The sequence below is a fragment of the Urocitellus parryii genome, unplaced genomic scaffold (genome assembly GCF_045843805.1).
Source record: "Urocitellus parryii isolate mUroPar1 unplaced genomic scaffold, mUroPar1.hap1 Scaffold_71, whole genome shotgun sequence".
Classification (NCBI taxonomy): domain Eukaryota; kingdom Metazoa; phylum Chordata; class Mammalia; order Rodentia; family Sciuridae; genus Urocitellus; species Urocitellus parryii.
Window position 1 is genome coordinate 1,553,733 of NW_027554142.1, and position 11,419 is coordinate 1,565,151.

At 42.6% G+C, this 11,419-nt stretch overlaps 1 pseudogene; it reads left to right on the top strand.

Moving 5' to 3' along the window:
• Positions 1-10,663, top strand: part of LOC144252959 (dual specificity protein phosphatase CDC14B pseudogene) — a 32,422-nt pseudogene extending 21,759 nt beyond the window's left edge.
• The last annotated feature ends 756 nt before the right edge of the window (positions 10,664-11,419 follow it).

The window sequence follows — 11,419 nt, forward strand, 5'->3', positions numbered from 1 at the left end:
TATCTTTTTTATTGCCACCAAAATAAAACAAATAAATAAAAACAAAAACCCATAATACACTCCCACATACACACACAAAGACAAAAAAAAATTACCAAAAATTCTAATAAATTTAGGAAAGAAGTTGGATCAGAGTAAACCAAAAGGTGAATGAAAGGAGAAAACCATAAAATAAGCAGAAGACTGGGGGTAGGACATGACAGGGTAAGATTGGGAAAGAGACATAAATGTGCACTTAAGACACCTAAATGTCAATACCTACTAAAACTGGGGATCCAAATGTGGGCTCTCTGTGCTTCTGAAACAACCATGTATTGCTACTCGGTGGAGGAGCAGTACCTAAAGTTCTCTGTAGAAACTACTCAGTCCTGATTGAGTGGTACGACAGCAGGGAGAAACAATACATGAAATAAGGGGCAGGGCTTGTTCCAGAAGAAGTTCATTTTCAAACGGAGGCTTCATTTCCACACTGGCTGGACCTGCAAGCAGCAGCATGGCAACCCAATCCACATTTTTAGTAGTTCTATAATTGTTCACTATACAACTCCCTCAGCTTCTCTGTGCATTTTAACATTTACATGATAAAAGTTGGAAAAATATGTCTTTAAATTATCCAACAATTTTAACTATTATTCAAAGTTTAAATACTAAAAGGTCATACATTGTAAAAGAAATTCATATTCTTGAATATGGTGAAGACAGATACCTACTGAGAACAGAAACCACCAAGCACTGGCCCATGGCTTCCCAATTTTCTGAACTCTCTCAATTTCTGTACTTGCTTGCCTGGGAACCAACAGTTTTGAGAGTGAGGGCAGTCCATGGACAGTGCTTTGAGCTGTGTTTATACTGTTTTTTTCCTAATGTCTGTGATATTATGAGATTAATATTTTAAGAGGATAAAATTATATTTATAGTGTATGCTATATGTGTATGTCCAAGGCCCAGTGTTAAATCTCTGTCATCAAAAATGTAAAATAAAAACAGAAGAGAGATGGGCATGGTGGCACATACCTGTCATACCAGCATCTAAGAGGCTGAGGCAGGAGGATCATGAGTTCAAGGCCAGCCTCAGCAACTTAGTGAGGCCCTAACCACTTCAGTGAGACCCTGTCCTGAATAAAATATTAAAAATGGCTGTGGATGAATCCTAAAATCTAGAAGTCACAAAGCTAATCTGCAGAAATGCTAAACCCAGGGGCTAAGTGTATTTGTAGACTATGTAACTCAGGAGGTATCTGAGGACCCAAGGTAGATCTGATAGGGATCCATGCCAGGGCTCAGGACAGGGAGTAGGACACAGTGCTGCTTCCAAGGAGCTTGCAGTTAGTGCAGAGTGCTTCAGCCCTGGCACTATTCACATTCTGAGGCATGGCGTGTGCATTGCAGGAGGTTTAGAAGTGTCCCTGTCATCTACTCACTTGATGATAGTAGCACCTCTGCATAATTATGACAAGCAAAACATTGCCATATGTCTCTCCACAGACAAATCAACTCTATCATGAATGACTGGCATAAGACAAAATATTGATAATCACTATTAACAAGAACTATAATATGCCAAGTAATGATAAACTTTAAAATTCTCATGGAAAGATAACATCCATGGAAATTTCTATATCCTGACAGGCACAGTGGTTTACACCTGTATTCCCAGCAGTTTGGGAGTGTGAGGAAGGAGGATTGAAAGTTTGAAGCCAGCCTCATCAACTTAGTGAGACCCTAAGCAATTTAGCAATTCCCTGTCTCTAAATAAAATATATAAATGGACTGGAGATGTGGATCAGTGGATAAAATGCCCCCTAGGTTCATTTCCTGGTACAAAAAAATAACTTGTGTTTCTTGCTGGTCACAGTGGCACATACCTATAATCTTAGCATCTGAGGCAATAGGATGACACATTTCAGGCCAGCCTCAGCAACTTGGGAAGACTCTGTCTCAAAATAATAATAATAAGAGGAAGGAGAATCAGAATAGGCTGGGGATGCATCTCAGTGGTAGAGCACTTGCCTAGCACATGCAAGGCCCTGGGTTCCACCTAAATACTGAAAAAAAATTACATATCCTAGATGATACTTAAAATGAGAAGGAAAATGATAAGCAACATCTATACTGTTCCATGACTGTGAAACAGCTCCCAATTGTATTGGGATTCAAAGATGACCAAAATCTATCCAGCAGGATATTTTATTGAATGCTCACAATAGTCTTCCAAATAGTTATTATAGTATGTACTGAGTGGAAAATAAACCAGAATACCCAGAAACATTATTCGTTTCAATATTAGGATGCTGAGGTTGATGCTCAATGTCTCCAAGGCTCATGTCACCATCACCACCACCCACATCCACCAAAATAATACTATCTATGCAGGGGACACACATATGTATCAAGTACCTACTGTGCTAAGGTCATCAAATTTTTTAATGCTCATAAATCCGTATGGTATCATTCCTTTTTAAAGAAGGATAAGAAAAATTGGAGATTTAGCCAAAGCTAAAGTGTTATAAATTGGTAGGTGAGGGATTTTTCACTGCATCACAAAAGTGGTTCCTCTTTCCAGCTGCACACACAGGGAGAGAGACATTTAATCCTCATTATTAATAGTTTCTATGTGTGCAAATTTTCCTACTCACCAGATTTAATTTGTAACCTCAAAATCAATGCTCTTGACACCTTCATAGTGCTTTATGAATACACACAGAGCCATGAAAACTTTTAGCCACCAAGTGTGCATGTACCCACCTAGATCACGTCTGACCTTCTTATTATTTCATGGTCACTATCAACATCAAGTAGCATTGATGGTGCAGGACTGAGCTATGCAAAAGACAGAAGACATGCTACAATTGGGGGCATGCAAGATGACCATCAATAGATAAAGCTGCCTGGGCATCACTGATGTGAGGCTAAAATATTGACACGACAGTCACGTTACCCAGAGTGAGAAAGATGTCAAACCCTTTCCAGCAGCTCTTTTTTTCATTTTTTTTTTTGGAGGGACGGGGTAACCCAGGATTGAACTCAGGGGCCCTTGACCACTGAGTCACATCCTCAGCACTATTTTGTATTTTGTTTAGAGACAGGGTCTCACTGGGATGCTTGGCACCTAACTAAGTTTCTGAAGTTGGCTTTGAGCTTGTGATCCTCCTGCTTCAGCCTCCTGAGATGCTGGGATGACAGGCATGCACCAGTGTGCCTGGTCTACCCTGTACACTGCAGGGTAAGAAACTGTCACAGGTGAATCCATAGGCAGCTATGCACCCTTCAGAAGCGCAATAGCTCTACACTTTGCTTCAGGCCACTATTACGGTCCACCATTAGGTAGAGATAAGCCCTAGACACCACTGCCCTTTTCTTCCTGAACATGTCCATCCTACATAGTGTATCCCAGATGGATAACACAACCCAGATCGATGTGGCAGAAATATCTACAATGATCCCACTGAGAGAACAAAATATCAACAAAGAATGTTTCCTACATTGCAGCATCCTGATGGCTCACAGTAAGAAGAAATGCCATTTCTTTGCCTAGAATGATGAAAGGAAAAATAATCTTCAAATTAAGACATTTTCATTTTCAAGGCACTGATCTACATTATTTGGTGACAAAAGGAGCACTCCTATGAAGAAGAGGGCCCTAGGGGGTAGCTTGAGAAATAACTCAAAAGTGTACAGTTGGGGTGGAGTATGAGTGTCTGAGTGATGGAGGGGGCTGGGGATGTGCTAGGGGGGTGGTGCATACCTGTAATTCCAGCAGCTCAGGGAGCTGAAGAAGGAGGATGGCAACTTTGAGGCTAGTCTCAGCAATTTAGTGAGGCTTTAGGCAACTCAGTGAGTCCCTATCTCAAAATAAAATACAAGAAAAGGGCTGGGTATGTGGCTCAGTGGTTAAACACCATGGGGTTCAATCCCTGTTATAAGAATAAAAAAATGGCTTATATAGAGTAAACAATGTGATAAAGACAAGTGTTTGGTTCCTCAGAATTCCACAGTGGCTGATTCCAGGGAGAAAATCAGCCATAGGTAAAACTTAATTATGCTTTTGGAGGCCCTTGGAGACTCCTGTGTGAAGAGAGTGATGTATGCTTGGCACAGTCTCGGGAAAGAGGGATGCCTGTGGGAGAGGAAACACAGCCAGGAGGAGTGTGTGGCTTTTAAGGGGTAATTCTGGACTCTCAAAGGGAGGAAGGAACCTATTTCCCCCACCTACAGCTGCACCTGCTTGCAAATGGGACAGAGCAAAGGATTTAGTCAAGTTTAGCTCTGATTTAGACTGTGCTCTTGTGTGACTTTTTCTAACTTAAGGAAACTTCAAATTAGCAATGTTGAAATTTTGCTGAGAGGTGACAGTATAGTTTTGAGTCCACAGCATGAACCCTGAAACCAGGCTGTGTGGGTGCCCATGGAAATTCTGTCACTTACAACCCATGTAACCTTGGGCTAGCTTCTTGAACTCTATGAACTTCAGTTTTCTCCTTTCAAAACAGGTTCTATGCCAGGCATGGTGACACACCAGTAATCCCAGAAGCTCTGGAAGCTTAGGCAGGAAGACTGCAAGTTAAAACAAGCTCAGCAACTTAGCAAGGCCCTAAGCAACTTACTTAGCAATACCATGTCGTTAAATAAAATATAAAAAGAGCTGAGGATGTGGCTCTGTGGTTATAACAAAAGAGCTTGGGATGTGGCTCTATAGTTAAGTTCCCCAGGGTTCAATCCCTGGTACCAAAAAAACAAGTTACAGTGATGTTTAAATGAACAAATATACCTAAACCACTTAGCACAGTACCCCAGCACACAAGTGGTATTAATTAGTTGTGTGAGTTTATAAGCTTGTACTGGCTCCAAAGAGTCATATGCTAACATGTCTCCCCAATTCCAAACTGAGTGTTATCAGTCATTACAGCAATAATTTGTTATATGTTTACCAGCATAAGGCACATCAAGAATTTTTAATATATAACTAAAGCACAGACTGGTTTATTTCAATTCTTTGCTTTTCTATAGATGACATAAACATTTAGAGGTTGCCCCCCAATCCTCAGCCCACCAACCAATACTCTCGTGCTCTTCAACCTACAATAAAAGGATGCCCACAGGAGGTTAAAAACATTGTATTCAAAATGCATTCAATACACTTAACCCACCAAATATCAAATCTCAGCCTGGCTTGCCTTAAACAAAGTCCAGTGGTGTGAGTCTACTGCAGAGCAGAATCACTGACACCATACCTCTTTTTGTCGTGAGGGGGTACTGGGGATTGAACTCAGGGGTGCTCAATCACTGAGCCACATCTCATCCCTATTTTGTATTTTATTTAGAGACAGAGTTGCACTGAGTTGCTTAGGGCCTCGCCAAGTTGGTAAATCTGGACTCAAACTTGTGATCTTCCTGCTTCAGCCTCCCAAGCTGCTGGGATTACAGGTGCAGGCGTGCACCCCTGTGCCCAGCATAGAGCTCAATTTATAACACAGTGTGGTAAACCTCATGGAATTCACTGAATATTGAACTCAAAGTTAAAAAAAAATATAGAGTGGTTGCCAAGATCTGCTCTCACATCACTGTAAAGTTGAAATATTTTAAGTCAACCCATTGTAAGGTGGGGGCCATCTCTATTTATGGAGTGCTATCAATCTGTATAGCACAGAATCGCTCATTATAGGGTACAGAAATATCATGAAGGTCCAAATAACAATCTCCCTAACCTATTTCACAAAGATAAAGCCATGAGGAAGAATCAAACTCACCCCCACTCCCTGCCCATCAACCTCTGCTCATCTCTTAACTTAAAGGAAGAGCAAGCAGGAATCTGTCACCAGCTAGCTGGGGAGAATTTCTTTGTCTGGAATCATGCTTAGTACCACCAAACTTTATGAGCTAGTGTTTGTTTCCTCCCCCAGGAACCTCAGGGTTTTTTTTCCCAGATAATGTGGATAAATACAGCCTGGCCCTGAGGCTGTGTCATCTACTGCTCTACCTGTACTCCTACCAGATACAAACCTAGCAAAACCATCATGGACCATAGGAGGGGCACACAGAACCCCATTCACGATCTGAGTAAGAATGTATCAGGACTCGAGAGTAAGAATGTATCAGGACTCCAGAATGTGTCAAAGTGCTTTTTCTACCACTTTCTACCACTAGGAGATATTCATTTCACCATTTTTAGCTGTGTCTTATGATGTAAGCTACTTGAAATTGTGCATGATACATTAATCACAACATCTAAGGATTATAGAGAATATATTCTTCTAAGCACTTTTTCTAACTCCTTTTTGCAACCCTGTGAAGTATATTGGTAATACTCCACTTGACAGGAGGAAAAGCTGAGCTTTAATAAATTAATTTGTGGGCTGGAGTTGTGGCTCAGTGGTAGAGTGCTTGCCTAGCACAAGTGAGGCACTGGGGTTCAATCCTCAGCACCACATAAAAATACATAAACCAGATAATGATATTGAGTTCATCTACAACTTAAAAACTATTTGTAAAAATGTCTCTAGTAAGACACTAACTCACACAAATATGCAGATCAAATGTCTCTGTGACTTAAAACTGCTCCCTAGCTGGGCATGCCTGTAATCCCAGCAGCCCAGGAGGCTGAGGCAGGAAGTCAGCAAGTTCAAAGCCAGCCTCAACAACTTAGCAAGGGCCTTAGCAAGTCAGGGAAATCCTGTCTCTAAATAAAATACAAAGGGACAGGGCTGGGATGTGGCTCAGTAGTTGAGTGCCACTGAGTTCAATCCTAGGTACAAAAAAAAAAAAAAAAAAAAAAAAACCAAAGAAAAACAAAAAAAAAAAAGAAAGAAAAAGAAAAGGCTGTCTTCCAACTCCCTTCCTCTTAGGTAATGAAAAATTTCACATGTATTAGAGATGACTTTTTTCTCACTTGAAAAGTGGCTGCAGCATCCTTCAGAGCAAAAATACTTCACCTCCCCCAAAAAGTGCAGGCACAAACTAGATTCACTAGGAATCTGTGCCTCAATGAAACCTGAGGGGGATATGATCATACTTTCCAATTCACAAAATGTTTTATGTCATCTGCACAGTCAAATGCAAAAGAAAAAAAAAAATGGGGATTATCCACACAACAGACAGCAGGCTTTAGTGTTAAAATCCCAGCTCTTATCCCTGCCCCCACCAATAAAAATTCATGGCAAGAACTTACATCAGAAACTTCAAGATTCTTGCTGAAACTGTATATGCTAATCAAGGACAAACTGTGAAAAGTGATAACCCATCTAAACATTTGCTTAAATAGACAACAATCATGTTTGTTTTTAGCATTCCATGGCTAATCTGCAGGTTACATCAGTTGAGGTCACATAGACTTTATACACCCATGTGTAGAAGTGGAATTAAAAAGTTATGTTTAGCTGGGTGCAGTGGTGCACACCTGTAATCCCGGCAGCTGTGAAGGCTGAGGTAAGTGGATTGCAAGTTAAAAGCCAGCCTCAGCAACTTAGTGAGACCCTGTCTCTAAATAAAATAGAAAAAGGGTTGGGGATATATCTCAGTGGTTAAGTTCCCTTGGGTTCAATTTCAGGTATAAAACAAATCAGGAAAAAAAAACTTGTTTAAAATATGTGGATTGATAAAATAAAAACAACAATCATTCTTCAACTTTGAAGAGGGGAGAATCCTTGTCAAAATGCTAAACAGTGTTTGTGAGGGGTGAATAGAGGGGATTTTTTGGCTTATCAGACCACAGTAAAATTCTGCTCAGAAATTCATTTTACCAATTAATTAAGAGTTGCTCAGATAGTGTGAAAACAATTTACTAGAAATGGATATCAGAGAAAACAGGTTTGTAGCTGTAACTCCACTCCACTCCTTTGAGGCACAAACTTCTGGTACATTTTCTCCAGGGCAAGCACTACCTAGCATTCTAGCTTTTAACAAAATGATTCCAATTTTCTTTATGACTATGGAATTATAGAAGAAGGGAATCAATAGATCTTAAGTGATATGCCAACAGGTCATGATCAAGTATAATAAGTTCCTGTCTTCTATTTCAGTCTCAATTTATGTGTTAGGTTCTGAAAAGGTATTAAGAAATATTTGTTTCCAAGCCAAAGGGACATGACATAAGCTCCATCTGTTGGTGGTAGACAGAGTCTTAGTTCAGTGGCAGGCTTGAAAGTTTCTTTCTTTATAGGATTCATGATAGTCTGACTGATATATTTCATTCAGGGTACCCTCCCCTTGCACCCCTTCGTCTCTCCCTCTGACCCCTTTGTCTATGCTACAGTTATGGTATATACATTTTCAAATATACCACAACAAAACCCACTATTCTATATAATTAGCATATACAAAAAATCCCCCCTTTACAGGGGATTGAATCCAGGGACACTTAACCACTAATCCACATCCCCAGCCCTTTTTCATATTTTATTTAGAAACAGGGTCTCCTCACTGAGTTGCTTAGGGACTTGCTTTTACTGAGGCTGGCTTTGAACTTGCAATCCTCCTGCCTCAGCCTTTAGAGCCGCTAGGATTACAGGTATGCACAACCACGCCTGACTGAGAACTATATTTTTTAGGAGAGGGGTCAAGGTACTAGAGTGCATGTTACAAGAGCAGCCCCTTGTTCTTCTTTTGCTGACATACTTCAGTGTGCTCTCATTTCTAGCAGCCCTTGCTTGCAAGGCTTTATGGAATCAGCCAGGTTTTGACGCAGCTGTTAGCTAAAGTCACCACCAAAAGGGAAAGGAAAAAAATTCCAGTGTGCTCATTGCATTCCCAGGATTCGCCCTTGCTCTGTTCCACGTGTTCTCTGGCTGAAAGGCTGCCCACAGAGCAACCTGCTTTATAATCCAGAGACTGGGGAGGCTTCAAGCTGCAAGTCATATATTAGCAAAGAGGATTCATCTCATCACTGCAGCCCAACAGATGCACACAAACTTCAGACTTACTGCAGATGCTATAAGTGTGCTCCCAATTTGCTTTTTCACTATTGGTGCCTAATGGAGAGGAGAAATAATGCCACCGATATTCTAGGCTCACACTACCTAAGGATTCAAGCAGGCTGCTGGGCTCCATCTCCAATGATAAAAGGATCGGAAATGAGTAAGAGAGAAATATTCTGAGCCTGTGCTGTCTGATCTCTGCCACAAAACTTCAACCCTGCCATCAGCTGCAAACACATATGGGCATGGGCACTGGAGATCCAGTGAGATACTGTGATAGTTATTTACTTGTGTGTGGGAAGGGTGGATGAAAAGCTACACATATTTGGAGTTTCAACAATAATTTTAAACAATGGCATGACATCCTTGGAAACAGAACCCCATGCCTCTAAACTTAAAGGACATGGGTAGACACTTGCTTAGAATAAATCAATTTGGATGGGTACAGCCACTCTGGAAAGCAGTATGGAGATTCCTCAGAAAGCTTGGAATGCAACCACCATTTGACCCAATGAAACCACATGGTATCTCATCAAATAGTGTGCACTGTTATATGTAATAGTAAATTTGGGAAATAACCCAAATATTCTCCTATAGGATATCGATCACAAAATTATGGCACATGCATATGTGGAAATTCTATGTTACCATTAAAAACGCACCCACTTGTAATCCCAGCCACTCAGGAGGTGGAGGCAGGAGTAAAAAGAGTTCAAAGCCAGCCTCAGAATCTTAAGAGAGACCCTAAGCAACTCAGTGAGACCCTGTCTCTAAATAATATATTTAAACAGGCTGGGGATGTGGCTCAGTGGTTAAGCACCCTGGAGTTCAATCCCCAGTACCAAAAACAGAAAGAAAGAAATGAGACTCATTTCACATACACATTCACACACAGTCACTGTCATGATAATGGAAGACCCAAATGGAAGGATGAGATAGAAATGATAAATATATTTGTAGAAAAGCCAACACATGTACGCATACATATTTCAATACTTAGACGAAAAGTTAGGAAAAGATGTACTTCACAGGTCCCAAAAATGAAGTAGGGCTTCTGCTTTTGACTTTCTGCATTTCTGAAATATCAGATTTTCTTTGAACCAACATAAGTTGTCTCTCAGTATCTGTGTAGGTTTGGTTCCATGACCCACCTAACCAAATACCAAAATCTGTGGAAGCTCAACACTCACATAAAATGGGATAGACTTTACATAAGACTTACCTACAACCTCCCATATAATTTAAATCATCTCCAGACCACTTATAAAACATCCAATAGAGTGCCTACACAATACTTCACTTGTGTGCATTTAGGGTGTTATGTAGGATGTAGTCATTTCAAGTTTTGCTTTTGGAGAGTTTCTAGAATTTTGATTTTGAGGAAAGTTTCTGGAATTTTTGCTTTCTAATTATTTTTGTTCTTTTTTAATCTGTGGAGGCAATTTTCTCAGAGGTCCGACATCTCTTAATCTTAAAGCAGTTTTGAGGGCAGGTAGGGTCCAAATCAGTTCCAGTTTCAAGCCCTTTGTTGGATACTCAGTATCAAGGCATCAGTAATTATTGGTTCCACGAGTATAATTAGAGAAGCAGAACAATCAGTTCTTCCCCAAAATCCCAGAAAGCATCTCCCGTTGTGGGGTGCTCTCAAGAGCTCGGAAGAGTGTAGAGACACTGTGAGGAGCCTTGCGCTACAGGGCAGGACCATGGTGCGTGTGGTCAAGGGCCTGGCCAAGGGCAGAGGGACCAAGCTCTGAAAAAATCAAGGCAGGGCCGCACTCCTCACGAATACTCATCCCAGCCCCACTGCCACGAGTCAGGCGATTCCGGGCATGTGCAAGGCTCCTTACAGCTCCTAAGAAGCGGCTCAGGCAGCAGGTGGAGGGGCGGAGATGGCAGCGGCAGCAGAGGTGGCGGGAGGCCGGGCTGAGGCCGCGGGAGGCAGGGCCTTGGCCGCCAGGGCAGCAGTGGGATGCCGGGCACTGGCAAGTGGGGCTGCGGCGGCGGCGGCTGTAGGCGGGTTGGAGGCAGCAGGTGCAGGTGGAGCAGCAGTGGTGTCGGCAACAGCAGCCGGTGCTGCAGCATGTGGAGCGGCGGCAGCTGTGGCACGCAAGGCTGAGGAGGCAGCATTGGCGGCAGGTGGGGCGGTAGTTCCAGTGGCGGGAGGCGAGGCAAAGGAAGCAGAAGGCGGGGCCACGGAGGTGGCGGGAAGCCGGCCTTCGGCCGCGGTGGTGGCAGAACCGGAGGCGGTGACAGGCTAGGCGTCGGCGGCAGCAGGCAGCGAGGTGCCACAGCGGCAGGCAGCGGGGCGTGGGCGTCAGGCGGCCTGGCGTCCGCAGCAGGAGGCGGGGCGGCGGCAGGCAGGGCTTCCTTGGTGGCGGCGTGCAGGGCTTCATCGGTGGCTACAGGTGGATAGGCGGCGGCCAATGCAGGCGGGTCAGAAGCAGCGTCAGTGGCTGCAAGCAGTATACAGGTGACTGCGGCAGCAGTCGAGTGGGAGGCAGAGGCAGCCG